The sequence below is a fragment of the Mirounga angustirostris genome, unplaced genomic scaffold (assembly GCF_029215605.1).
Source record: "Mirounga angustirostris isolate CCGP_5_RB_7025 unplaced genomic scaffold, mMirAng1.0.hap1 SCAF_3, whole genome shotgun sequence".
NCBI lineage: Eukaryota > Metazoa > Chordata > Mammalia > Carnivora > Phocidae > Mirounga > Mirounga angustirostris.
In genome coordinates, this window is record NW_026991711.1 from 72,404,130 (window position 1) to 72,419,311 (window position 15,182).

A 15,182-nucleotide genomic window follows, 5' to 3' on the forward strand; every position below is an offset into this window, starting at 1 on the left:
CTAGCTGCCCGAGGCTGGGACCAGAGGGTGAGTCTGGAGCCGACACTCTGCACACTGAGCATGGAGGCTGACCGCTGGTGTACATCGCTCTCAGGAACATATAAGCACCACTTTTTTTTTTTAAGTAGGCTCTGTGCCCAGCATCGAGCCCAACGTGGAGCGCAACATGGGGCTTGAACTCAGGACCCTGAAATCAAGACCTGAGCTGAGATCAAGAGTCCGTGGCTTAACCCACTGAGACACCCAGGCCCCCCATAAGCACCCCTTTTAAATGACCTCATGGGCGTAAACAAGCATATTTTTAAAACAATGGATATTTTCTCATTTCTAACTCTTAAAGCTTAAGATTCCCAAAGACATAGTTTATTTTTTAAATGTTAAAAATTTACAGCATATTAAAAATATTTAAAGCATTTTTTTTTAACGAAGGCATGCCATGGAGTGCCTGGCTGGGTGGGTAGAGCATGGAGTTCTTAACCTTGGGGCTATGGGGTTCCAACCCCACCTTGGGTATAGAGATTACTTAGAAATAAAATTTTAAAGTAAAATAAAAGCAGACATGCCCTTATGAAGTTAAAAATGATTCTGAACCCAAATCCAGTTACTCTGAAGTTTTAAAAAAGTCCAGAATTTATGATAGCAGTCCAACACTCTCTTAGTCATTCAACAAATATTTATAAGGCAGTACTTTGTGCCTGGTGCTGTGTAGGCCCTGTCAATACAGCAGCGAATGAGAAAGCTAAAATCTGAATAACGAAATATCTAATTAGTTTGTGTAGGTGTTTAAATGAGCCCAACCTCTTGAAGCTACAACCATGTGTGTCCTAATTTATTCACTATCATCGTGCCAGTTGGGCACCAGAGTTACTCAGTCTAAAAATGGAATAAGGTGAATTAATAAATGGGACAAGTAGAAAATATGTCTCCATCACAGGATTAAAATACCTTGACTACATTAGTTAATTGAAAAAAATACATCCTCTCTGTTTCAATTTTCCTACTTTAATGCTGCACATACAACAGATTCTCAATTATTCCTTGTTCACTGAATACGCAGAATGGAAGAGAAATAAAGAGGAAAGAAGAGAAAATGTGCCAGAAGTAATACAGGCAGGAGAACTTCCAAACTAGAACCAAGGAAAGAAACCACTCGGAACTCTTAGGAGGGGCTGGTAGGGTGCAGAGTGTTGTCGAGAAAAGTAGTTTGAGACGTGTTTACTTTGAAGAGACAGGTGAACAGAGAATTGATCGGCTAAAGCGAGTAGAATCTCGAGGACCGGACAGGAAAGAAAACTGTAATATGGAAGGCCCGATAGCAAGTTGGAGATGAATTCTATTGGTCACTGGCTGCTTTGAGCATGGTTTAATTCTTAGGAGTGTACAGACAGCAAGCACCTCTAAGAAACATCCATTTCCTTTGGGTTAGAAATGTAAAGGGTTTGCACCCAGGCTTGGAGCAATAGTATGAATTCACCCTGGAGAACGTGTGACCTCCAGGGTGTCTTCATTACTTCTCCAGCCACCTGCCCAAGAGACGGGCAGTTCCTCCAAAATGATCAGAAAGTCGCCTTTCTACCTTACACACTTCCCAGATTCTCCTAAAAATGTCCGAAGCTGTGACAGAGCTGAGCAAGCTCCGCAGGTGGGACCTTTGGCACCGGCTTGATGACACTCTAAGGACACCAGAGGGGTGTGCGGAGTAGATACGGAAGGTCTACCTAGCTTAGTATTGCTTCAATACAAGCACAGACCGCCTCCCAAGCAATTGTGCAGAGTAAATGGGGTTTCTGAAAAAGTCATTAAAATGCTGGAAAAAGTAACAAACTTTCCTCTGAAAATATTTAAGAGGACAGAAAACAATGCCGCTCTGAGACGGTTCTAGTAAAGACTGCCTAAACCGAGAAATCATCAGCAAATTGCTATGCTTAACTGAATTTCTGTGGCAGCAAAACCTTTCAGAATATTTTAAGATCGGAGCACTACGACGATGGGAACAACAAAGAGTTTAGAAAGAATAAATTCCTTCTTAAATAGCCTGAGGCTGGAGCAGGAGAGGATCACTCTAACCCTCTGATTAATATTCTTTCCTCAATTGGGTCTTGGTCACTAAGACTATTTATCTAAAGCCCGGAAGGTGACAGCCTCCCTGTTACCACTAGACCACTGACACCAAATATCTGTACCTGTAAGTGCATATCCAGATGGAGGGGACCAGCTGTCCTCGTACGGGGGGGGTGTGGGGGGCACAGAATGACATCTGAAGTGTAAAGTGGTTTTCATAGATCTAGGAAAGATCTGAAGGAAGGTAGAGGAGAGAAATGAATGGGGATGTTGATGCCTGGGGATAATAAAGTGACTACCTGTCACCCTCAGGCTGTTAGAATCAATAGCTTCGCTTGATTTCTTGGTAATAATAAAATTCAGAAATGTCAATTATCTTTTTGCAAAACATGAGGAGTAATTGTGTTTTCTTTCTTATGAAATCCATCCTTATGGTGCATAATGAATGAAGATGTGTTGCAGAAAAGCGTGTGCAAGATTCCTGGTATGCATAGGGCAGTGCATGGGGCGGGGGGGTGCGCTGGCCACTCTGTTTATCACCCCCGCTGAGCCCCGTCAGTCCGCTGATGTGACTGGCTAAGCAGCTGCTCTCACCATTCCTTGCTCTCCAATATGTGTCTTTAAGGTGAGGGGGTCCATGTACCCAGACCAAGAACCGCCAAGCTTCCCACGCGGCTATCCCGGTAGCTCCTCTCCCTGGCCAGAATCTTTTAACAAATTCTCAACGCTTAGCTGTGCCCCTGACAACAATATAAGCATAGGGAACCTTCTGAACATGTTGCAGAACCAAGACTCAGTTCTTTTCTAAGGATAAACTTCCATTTAGAAGGTGAGGAGAAAGGAGTGGAATTCAGGAGAGAGTAGAGTGAGGAGACAGCAGGGAAAACATTTCCTGGGTTGGCACTGCCAGAGTCCAGAGCTACAAGCCCAACCCCAGATGAAAGAGGAACCCGGACTTTGACCACGGCCTCAACATGGTGAAGAAATGGAGGCTGTCACTTTATGGGCGTCTGCAATTACTTGTCGCTGTCGGGCTGGTTCAGTGAGACTGACAAGTACAGCTGTAGAGCTCTCTGGTTTACACCCAGAAAAGTGAAGTAACCCACGGGTAGAGTCCCATTTTGTACTGAAAACCACTAGAAGTTATTTATGGAGAATCAGTCTTGACACCCAAATCTATCTCTTTACTGAGGTAAAGTCCAGCTTATTTAGGTCTTGTACGTATGTAGCTAATCCTATCCTCATGCTTTGTCTAAAGAAAATTTCTTGGATGCGCTTTCCAGCACAGCATCCTCGTCCCCATCCAGCCCAGAAAAGCCTCCCGAAAGTTGTGAGCCACAGCAAGACCCAGCCGAGGGAATCACACACATTAAGGCAGCACAAGTCCCTGCATATAAACAGTGGGGCTGCCTGCTGGTTGTTTAAGTGTGGTTTTGTGCCTTTTAAAAAGTCCTCTTGATTTTCAAATGAAAAATTTAGACCATAAGAGATGGAAAAGAACCGGAGAACGTGAGCATCACTTTAGAAAGAGCCTCTCCCCTTTTTTTTTTATTATGGCAAAATACACATAACATAAACATTACCACTTAATCATTAACGGGTACAATTCAGTGACACCAAGGATTGGTGTTGAGCACTTTTTCATCACCTCAAAGAGAAACCTCATACCCATTAAAGCTTTTGACTGTGAATGAACCTCCTCTTTCGATTCTTTCTGTGACGTCTCGCAACACACGGAACTGTCATTTGAGCATGGCCAAGATCAGCAGCCTGTTTTGTCTGCCGAGCAGCCAGGGCTTGAGGGACCAGGAGCAGAGAAAAAGAAACGGGGAATGAAGAAAAAACAAAGAGAAGAGAAATAGAGACATGGGGGTGTGAGGGTAGACCCTCCCAGCGATCACCCCAGAGATCTCAGAGATCTCAGGGCTGCACCCTGTCCAAAGTCACTAAGCCTAAAACTAACAGCCACTGTCTGGGTGCTGAGAGTGGGAGGCATCTCCATCCCCAATCTACAATTTTCTGCTTACACCGAAGACTGCCTGGCAAAAGAAGGAAAAGCCATACTCTACCTTAGATAATTCTGTACCTCCATCTCTTAGCAGAACAATTAAATCAGGTTTTTCTATTCCATGTGTCCAAGTACAAACTTGAAACAGTTTAACCAGGACCTACAGTGACAGACGGCAATGCAGCTGGGTATTCCCGATCCAGTTAAGGACAATGCTCATACAAATGTCTTCACAGATGACCTAGTCGGTGGACTCGGCCATGGCCTGCATGACTGAATTGATGCTGATAAAGTCAAACTAAGAAAGTTCATTCCTCCTACATCCCATATTCAAGTGCTTCATTGTTGCATTATCTCCTGCTAGTAAGGAGCCTTAAACAATTAGATTGTATGTTAGTTTAAGGAGTTATCTCATTCAACTCAGTCATAATTAAACCAGCCATCACTGAAAAATAAAACACAGCAAACATATATCATGTACCCCAACACACACACACACTATAGGGGGCCAGTCTTCTGATGGGATGGATTTTGGTTTTGCTTTAATCCAAAATTATAAATTGTTGTGGAGTATAAATCTACTTTCCTTCAAAAATATTTCATCATTGTATGGTCAATATTATATATATCTTTTAAACTTTTATTCAGTGGCTCTTTGCTGATGGTCAAGAGGCCCATGCTTTCATTTTTAAAACTATCCTTTTAAAAAATTAAATAATACATGAATACATTTTCATTGTAAAAGATCACATAGTACAGAAACAGCATAAGCTATAAAAAATTTCCTTCTGGAGAATTAACACATGCCAACTGTTTGATTTATATTTTGTCAACAATTTTATCATTTTTTTACCTAGATACGTGCATATATACAAATTGGGGCACACATATATGTGGGGCAAATAAATAAATGGGATTCAGTCATTCATTCATTCAACAGCTATTCACGGAAAGCCAACTCTGTGCCAGGAATATAGGAGGTGCTTGGAACCAGACAGGACCTTGAATTTACATTCTAATGGAAAAGTCCACTTAATAAACTTAACAGACAGAACTATAAGCATATTGCCTACCATCAGATAGTAATAACTGCTATGATGAACAAAACAAGGTAATAGATTATAGTGAGTGACCAGGAGAGGGGTTACATGGGAAAGCTAGTATCTCTAAGATAAGTATGAGTTGAGATCATGCTATATGTTTGTTTTAGGACTTGCTTTGATCACAGTGTATCTTGGAGGTCTTTCTATGTCAGTGCATAATGTTCTGCCTCATTCTTTTTAGCATCCATATACTATCATATGATATGCATTCCCATAATTTATTCTTCTGCTGATGGAAAAACAAGTCCTTGACTTTAACCTCTAAGCAATGCAGCACTAATACTAAACTGGTCATAGAAACACCTCTTCATTATACACAGGAAGGCCACTTGGGATAAATGGCTGTATTCTGCAGGATAAATGCATCCAACCTCATGGAGGGACTACGGCAATCTGAACATAGACAAGAATGTAGTGAAGCAGGAATGAGTGCATGTGTGTGTGCATGCACATGTGTGTGTTTATAATTTGTAGCTATTAACTATGAAACCTTAGCTATCAACTATGTATAACTATAGATGTAGCACCACTTGACACATTTTTTAAGTGCCTGAATCATCTTGAAATACTTCATTAGAACAACGGCAAAGTTCACAGTGAAAGGGCACAAGAGTGCTTTTCAGTTTTAAATGTTTAGAAATACATGTGTGTTTGGCACAGTTTCAAGGTGCTCACTTCAACTATAACCCCTTCATGTCAACCAGTTTACAATTTCTTGACAGCTTTTGGAAACCATTCTGTTCTCATAACTCAGTTTTGTAAGTTAGGCTGGTGAAGCAATAGACATTGTCCCAAATGAAAGGACCTTTGTTTATGTCTCTTCCCTTATTTGGTGGTTTCATGAAGAGGAATATTATACAGCATTTTCCACCACTGTTCTCAATCTTATTCTTTTTTTTTTTAGAGGGGCAGGGGCAGGAAGGGCAGAGGGAGAGAGAGAGAGAATCCCAAGCAGGCTCCACACCCAGCGTGGAGCCCGACGCCAGCTTGATTTCACAACCCCAAGATCATGACCTGAGCCGAAATCAAGAGTCAGAGGCTTAACCGACTGAGCCACCCAGGCGCCCATCAGTCTTAATCTTTTCTAAGAGCTCTTCTTCTCTCTTTTTCATGGCTAACAAGCCAATAGTCTCACCAGGGATCACATTGCCCATCAGATCTCCTTTAGACCATGTGTTTTAAGCATCTCATAATTCTCTTCCAACATAACACATTATTATAAGGCTGGTTTTCACTATGTCTCAAATTATTCCACCGTTCGCCAACTTTTTTTTCTTACATCTGTGAATGCTTTGCCACGTGGCTTGACCTTAGGGTAAAATTCTCAACAGAGAAAGCAACAGCCCAGTGGCAATCCTTTGAAAACACTGGAATCGTTTGCATTTTTAGTGCCACTGATTGACCACCATTGCTCACTCCCCAAATTTGTCAGTCTTTGCAGCTTACTAAACTTGGATTTCTCTTCCCTGTAGTTGTGCAAACCTCTGAAGTTTGACTGGGTAAACACAGTCTCCTCTGTGTTCTTTGTGGGACGTTAATCAGACATCCAGTGTCTAGTCGTCTTGGGTTGCATTAGCCATCTTGAATCTATATTTGGCTCTTCTGGTCCCTCGTTCAGATATAGTTCTTAGCTAATCAATTCCTTTAAGAGGTATCAATCTACAGGTACAATTTACCGTGTACCTACAACTGTATACATCATCATCCTCATAGCTTCTGTTTATCAAAAATATATCATGTGCCAACTTCAAAGAATTTATCATTTCGTTGGACAGCCAACACTATCATAACAAAATTTACTTTTTATTTTGTTAAACCTAACATCTATTAACTACCTATTCCATGAGCCAGACATTTTGTCACATTCTAGAGAAAATGAAAATGAGCAAAACTTAGTCCTTACCTTTGGAAAAATTACACATAATAGGTACAAGTCAGTTCATAAGTATGCAGTGTGAATGGTATAAAATTCCATGAGCTACAAATCGGCACCTCTGATTGGAGTGATCAGGGAGGGCTTCATGGAGGAGCTGTCATCTAATTGGACTCTGATGGTTGAAGAAGAGAGTTTTGATGATGACAACTAATTTGGCCAAATTGCATGGACATGTTCTCTAAGTCAGAAGTACAGATGCTTGGCTAAGCCACAGAACAGGAGTCACTGGTCAGACTAGCAGGCCAATTTAGGAAACAAGTCAGATTTTTGTGGAAGGAACAGGAGGAAAACACATGGTATGCATTAATTTAGTCAAACAGGTTAAAATCTACAGATTTATTTACTCACTGGTGAATTGGATTAAAGTTCTATTTCATGCCCTTCTCTGGACAAAGATTGTCCTTCACCTTATGGTATCATGGGAGGAAATAAAATTGTGAAAATCCCTTGAAAATATTAAAAACTAAAGGGGGTGTTCATATGTTTAAAATGTAGACTACATCCCATGGATAAACATATAGACCAGCATCATCACAAACTCTGATCTAAAACCCCCATCAGCAGGAACACGATAGATGCTTCAGGTTCTTACACTGGTGACATCACCAGATTTCCTTGAAGTATAAGTTCCTACAAAAACAAATCTGCGTAAAATTTTACTTGAGCCTTTGACGTTAATGGTTTAACAGACCCATGAAACTACCTGAGTTTGCATTTCTAAGCTCTAGGACCTAAAGCTCTTTGAATCTTAAGATCATAAAATTAACTGACATAGAACTTTACAGACCAGGGAGAGCTGGGTATGTAGGGCGTCAGCATTAACTACTACCTTACTCAGCTTCATATAGCAAATGCTACAGAGCTCTCTCCTTTCCTCACCCCCTAAATTCCATTTTCCATGGTCTTGGTTTATTTGGCCACTTCCTCAGTTGCCAAGTGTCTGCTGTCTGTTGGCATAGTGCTAACCACTGGGGCTCAGTGATGAATAAGGCAGTGGAGCAGGCAAGTAAGAAAGTCAGCAAATTTCTACAAAACGTTAAGTGTTGGAGCGGAGGCATGCACGAGGTGATGCAAGAGTAACAAAGAAGGGGCCCAAGAGCATCAGAAGCTTTCCAGAGCATCCGGATTTGCCTTGAGCTAAATATTAGTAAATGAATGCTAATCAAGTGCCAGGTCAAGACAGTAATGGGCAGAGTCATGGAGGCTTATCATGAACTGCCAATAGACAAGGATGGCTCATACTAAGGATACACTTAGGGATGTAGCAGGGACAGAAACTGGAAAAAAAAAAAAAAAAGCCAGACAGGGGCCAGATCATGGAGGTCTTTGCTTCATTAAATGTAATAGTGTCATCCCATGTACATCCTCTAAGTCAAAGTTGTATCTACTCTATCCAGCCTGCACACTTCTATTGGCCCTCACAGCAAATTTACATAAGTTGATTTGGTTGCCAACATTTAGAAATCGTAAGCTTTAACATGAAAAATCCAGATTTTTCTGTTGATGGAACTAGAGTATTATGCTAAGTGAAATAAGTCAATTAGAGAAATACAATTATCATATGATCTCACTCACATTTGGAATTTAAGAAACAAAACAGAGGATCATAGGGGAAGAAAGGGAAAAAAATAAAACAGGATGAAATCAGAGAGGGAGACAAACCATAAGAGACTCTTAATCATAGGAAACAAACTGATGGTTGCTGGAGGGGAGGAAGGTGGGGGAGATGGGGTAACTGGGGGATGGGCATTAAGGAGGGCACATGATGGAATGAGCACTGGGTGTTATATGCAACTGATGAATCACTGACCTCTACCTCTGAGACTAATAATACGTTATATGTTAATTAAGTGAATTTAAATTTTAAAAAACACCTCAGAAGATGGGCCCCTGGGTGGCTCAGTCAGTTAAGCATCTGACTCTTGATCTCAGCTCAGGCCTCAATCTCAGGGTAATGAGTTCAAGCAGTGTGTTGGGCTCCACGCTGGGCATGGAACCCACATTAATAAAACAAAAAACAAAAAACAAAACAAAAAAACCCTCAGAAGACAACACTGGACTCAAATTCCCAGATTCCAGTTGGTTGGAGCTAAGTTAATGCTTCCATCTTTAGATGGGAGACAGGCTTTCTGCACTCCACAGACACAGTCCCCCTCCCATGATCTCATCCCCAACTCATTTATGTTATGTGCCTGGCCCCTGAAGACATCCACACTTGCAAATCCTGCTCTGTGCCCTGTTGGTCCAATCTGATACAACTTCTTTCAATAAAGGGAAATAAATCCTGTTTTGACAGGAATTATGTTTTTAGTGGTTGAAAATTACTTAGGGGATCCCTCTAGAAGCAAGCAGACCTACAATTAAATGATCTCATCTCAACAACACAAAGTAGAGCATCATGTTTCTAGGTGAGTTCTACGTGTTAGTTCTTAATGATTAACACCCAAACGGAAACAGGAAATTCATTCAGGGTGACTCTTCAGAGAACCCAATACCATTTCACATAACAACAAAATTACAACAGATCTAGGAATAAATATAACTGAAAAGATATTTAAAGAGAAGATTGTAAAACTATCAAATGACATAAAATAATGCCAAAATAACTCAAAGACATTTGATATTCTTGGATGGGAATATTTATTTTTTAAAAGATTTTATTTATTTGAGAGAGAGAGTGTGAGTGAGTGGAGGGAGAGGCAGAGGGAGAAGGAGAGAGAGAATCTCAGGCAGACTCTGCACTTAGTGCAGAACCCAACACGGGGCTCGATCTCACAACCCTGAGATTGTGACCTGAGCCAAAATCAAGAACCAGCTGCTTAACGACTGAGCCACCCAGGTACTCCAGGGAATAATTATTAGTGGAACCATTTTTGAGCCACTTTTGAGGTCAAAAATATTGGCAATTTCATTTGTTTCAACCTAAAAATAAATATGACAATTTCCCCCAAATTACTACATAAATTCAGTGACATTCCCATCCACATCCCAGCAGTGCTTCTCACAGAATTTGACAAGCTAAACCTGAAATCCTTATTGACGTATAAAGGGCCAAGACAATTTTGAAGAAGGGGTCATACCATAGCAAATATCAAGATGTATTATCAAGCAATCATAACTTGTGTGGGATAAATAGGTCATTGTGAACAAATAGGGAACCTAAAAACAGAGCCACAAATATATGGGAACTTAGTATCTGACAGAACTGACAGCATAACTCAATGGGAGAAGAACAGATTATTCAGTAAATGATGCTGGAATAACTGGCTATTTATAGGGTAAAAATCAGATTTTTAACTCACACCACACATACCCCTCCCTAAAAGAAAATTCAGATGGATTAAAGAAATGAAAATGAAAAATGGCAAATCTCTAAATAAATCTTTTTTAAAAGATTTTTTTTTTTAATTTTTAGAAGAAAGTATATAATCAGAATAGGAAACCATCTTTTTAAAACAAGCAATGGGGGCTCCTGGTTGGGTCAGTCAGTTGAGCAGCTGATATGATTTCGGCTCAGGTCATGATCTCAGGGTCCTAGGATCGAGCCCCACATTGCGCTTTGCACTCAGCTGGATTCTGCTGGAGGATTGATTCTCTCTCTGCCTCTGCCCCTTCCCCTGCTCTCTCTCATTCTCTCTCTCTCTCTTTCAAATAAATAAATCTTAAAAAAAAAAGAAAGCAACAAAAAGCACAAAGGATAATGGAAAACATTAATAAATTTGACTACATTAGAATTTTAAAAGCTTTTGTATTGAATAATCACCATAAGCAAAGTTTAAAAGACTGTTTATAGAATGGGGGAGGACTTGCAGCATATTAAACCAACAAAGGATCGGTATCCAAAGCATCTAGAGAACCCAGAATCATTGAAGAAAAGACAAACATGTTAATAGAAAAATGGGCGGGAAACATGAAGAGGTAATCCACAGGAAAAGAAGCCCTCTTGGCCAACAAAATTGGGAAAAGATGTTCCACCTAACTAGTAATCAGAGAAACAGAGGTTAAACCCACAGAGAGATGCCATCTTATGCCCATCATGTTGCCATCAATTGCAACATTTGGTAGCACCAGGTATTGGGAAGTATATGGGGGAAGGGGAGCTCTTACTCAGTGCTGGTGAAAGTATAAATCAGTATATTTTGGAAGACAATTTTGTAATCCTATTCATAGAGTTGAAATCGGTGTACCGTATAACCCAGCACAAGGAGATGTTTGCATAACCATGTGTACATACGTGTGTCAGATGTGCATGGCAGCCTTCTTTGTAACAGTAAAAGAGTGAAAACTATCTTGTAGTAGAGAAGATTTTTTTATACAGTGAGTTTTTTTTAACATGAGTTAAGAATGAACTCCATTTACATGTATCAGCAAGAATAAATATTAAAACATCACTGAATAGGAAAAGTTGAAAAAAGGTATATACTGTATGGCACCATTTATTTAGAATGTTTAAAGCCACAAAACAGTATTATATAGTCTATAGAGGTACATAGCAGTGTGGAAAAAGCACAAAAACGTGCATGAGAATGAGACACACCAACTTCAGGATAGTGATACCTCTGGGGAGAGGAGAAGGAAGGGGATAAAGTATCTACACATTTTATTCATATAAAAGAGAAAGGGGGGAATAGAGCAAATATGGCCAAATGTTGACATCTGATTATCTTCAGGGTGGGTACATGGGTCCTATTTTTCTTGCACTTTTAAATGTTTGAAATGAATCACAATGAAAAAGTTAAACTAAGAAGAGAGCCCTTTGTAGAAGATGAGCTCCTCAGTAGAACAGCATCTGTATCATAGGGGGTCGGGTCATGTGAAGTGAGTAGCAACAAGCTAAGGCATTAAAAAGAAACGAGAGCACACAACTACGAATAAGTATGGGCAGATCTGAGGGCTGGGAAGGGGGGGCGGATAATAAAGGTAGTAACTGGCCTATGTCTGAGAGAAGGCAAATAGTGAGAGCAGACAATGAGCAAGTGCCCGATGAGGATTCCGAATGTCCTCCTGGTGGTGACACATCAACCTCTGAGCGCTGGTCAGAGTGTAGTGTGACAGCAAGTCTGGAAGAAGAGTGTTGCTGCTTGGCTTGGGACACCCTCTCACCCCGTCTCCTCCTCCATGTGACAGAAAGAGGAAACAGTCAGGTGACCTTAGCTCACGGCATCCTTGGCATGATCTGCTCACCTTCACAACTATAGCCCCATCTCCTTGGGTGAAATCCAAGGCCTTGGGCTTCATTTGTTCATTGTGTCAGCCTTAAACCAGGATTTGAGTGATAGAAAGTTGGTTGAGGGTCAGGTCTACTGCAATGAAGATGATGGTGAGTAGCAGGATAGCCGCTACTATGAACGTTCATTGCCCTTGACCACCCAATCTCTAGCCATGCTTTTACTTTCTGATTTTAACATGTATGCCATATCGTGTGCTTTCCAGAGCTTTCATTGAAATTATCTCAATTGATCCTCATAGCAATCCCATAAAATAGGCCAAGCGGGCACTATTCTCATTTTACAAATGGGGAAACAGACCCAAAGACATTAAATGATTTAGCCAAGGTTACAGGGGAGAGTCTCATGTTTCACGGACTTAGAATATCAGAATCACCTTGCATTTGTCTCTGTCCATTCCTGCATCAGTAAGGCAGCAATTCCTATAGGTTGTTTCTACAAAGTGTCCATATGCCTTTCCTCCTCTCTACTTCCTTTCCCACCATCCAGATTTGGATCCTCAGCATTCCTTGCCTGAATTACAGCTGGTGAGCTAGACTTCCAGATGCCACTTTTCCCTCGTTCCAGTCTACCCTGCATTCTCATGCTAGACTAAACTTCCTTAAACATTGCTTTCATTATGTCATTTCCCTCCTCAAAAATTTTTGTGAGCCCCTCTTTCCTTCTACACTGAATGGAAACTCCTTGGCCAGGATTTCAAACCTCTCCTTAATCTGAATTCACCTTTTCTAGTCAACCACTCAAAACGGGTGCTTTGAAAATAAAAATGGCTAACAAATCCATCCATCAAATCAGCAAAGGTTTGTGTTTTGTATTTTTTAGACGATCCTGCTCAGTACTGACAAGAGTCATAAAACAGACTTTTAGCCTTGCTGGTAGACATGTTCGTGCGTATAATCTTTTTGGAAGGCAGTGTGGTTGTAAGAATCAAGAGCTTTTGACTTAATAAATCTGCTTCTGGACATCTATCCTAAGGAAGTAATCCGAAATACGGAAAAACCCTTATGTCTAAAGATGTTCATTATACTGTTATTTATAGTTATGAGCAATTAGATATAATCCTCCAGTGGCTTGCTTCGGTGCTTAGAATAAAACCCTAAATCCTTACTGTGGCCTGTGGTCATACATGACTGAACCCAGCCAACTTTCCTCTCTCCTGCTTGCTAACTAAAGTCTATAGTGGTCTTTTCACTGTCCCTTAAACAAGCTCATTCCTGCCCCAGGGACTTTATAGTTGCTATTTCCTATGTCTCAAATGCCCTTTTCAGATCTTCAAACAGTTCATTCTTCCCCATCTTTCAGGTGTCTGCTCAGATGTCACCTCTTCAAAAAGCCTTCTCTAAGCACCCTCCGTGATCTAAGCACCCTCCATGTTCCCCTTAATCTGGTTTAGTTTCTTCACAGACTTTGTTCCTTGAAATTACTTACTTTTAATTCTCCAAAACTAGAATTTAAGCCCTCTGTAGGCAAGGATTCGTTTGTCTTACTTACTATTATATCACCACATCTAGAATAGTGGCTAGTACATGCATGGTAGGAGCTCAAAATTTTCATATGAATGAACAAATTGTGTTAAAAGTCCACTTTAAAAAGAATAAAAGGAAAATATCTAGAAGCAAAGACTGTAGGTTTGTTTTACATTTTCTTCATGCTTTCCAATATTTCTCAAATTTTCTCTTTTGAGGGTCTTTTATAATCAGGGGGAATACAAACTATTTAAACAAAATAGCCTGTAGTCTGGCCAGGCCCATTTTATCACTATTCCAGAACAAGCATTCGATGCACATTCATGTCAGTGGCATGGCTGTCTTCTTGCCTGCCCTTCTTCCTGCACCTCTGATAATCCTTGAAACCTCAGCTCAAGGCCCACCTCCTCCATGAGGCCTTCCTGAGGTTATTCCTATACTTAATGGATCTCCATCCCACACCAGCTTTGCATTTAACTGGGTATGCCATGCTATTCACTCATTCATGAAACACTTTCTGTTTGCTGGCTTATATGTGTGAAACAGAGAGAGAGAGAATATGTATATATGTGTGTTTGGGAGGAGTTCATTTTCCCTCCTCAGCAGATACCGTGTCTTAGCGTTCCTCCTCCCTCCAAATCTTTAACATAGACTAATAGCAGAGTAAGTACTCAATAAATACTTGCTGGTAGTCCTTGGTGTTGAGGCTACTGGGCCTTCAAGCTGGGGCTCTGAAAATTCACGGTGCTCCTTCCATTACGGGATGCTCGCTAGTAACACTTCAGCTCGGACTGACGGAGCACTTACTGTGTGGCCTGCGCCAGCCGTTCATGCTCCTGTGCACCTGGTAGGAACTGCTTGCATTTTCAGCTTAAGGTTGAAGAAACTGAAACACAGAAAGCCTAAGTAGCTTGCCTAGAGTGACAAAGCTGGAAGGGCTAAGACCTGGACTAAAACACAGCCCCAGCTCTTCACCTCTCCGACCAGTGAAGCAGGACTTCCTTTGGCCCCGGGGCCACAGATGTGTTTCAGTCCAGCTGTGTGCTCTTGGTCAAGTTACTTAACCTCACCGGATCTGTTTCCACGTCTGTAAAACGGGAGACCGTGAGACCTTGCGGGGCGGTTGTCAACGTCGAGATGGGAAGTGTGTTGTAATTCTCCAAAACTAGAATTTAAGCCCTCTGTAGGCAAGGATTCATTTGTCTTGCTTACACACAGCAGGCGCCAATCAACGGTAAGTGTTCTTATTGGGCATGCTGCCGCCTTGACATTTGCTGCTGAAAGCTGGGTACGCAGCCCATCTCATGGCCCGCCACGCAGCGAACGGCCTGGGTCCGATCCGCATCTCCAGAGCTGGGCTCCGAGCTCTGCGGCGCGGAC

At 41.2% G+C, this 15,182-nt stretch overlaps 1 protein-coding gene across 2 annotated transcripts in view; it reads left to right on the top strand.

The window, feature by feature from the left end:
• FLT1 (fms related receptor tyrosine kinase 1) overlaps positions 1-15,182 on the top strand; it is a 177,613-nt gene that overhangs the window by 107,647 nt on the left and 54,784 nt on the right. The gene's annotated exons all lie outside the window — the stretch shown is intronic.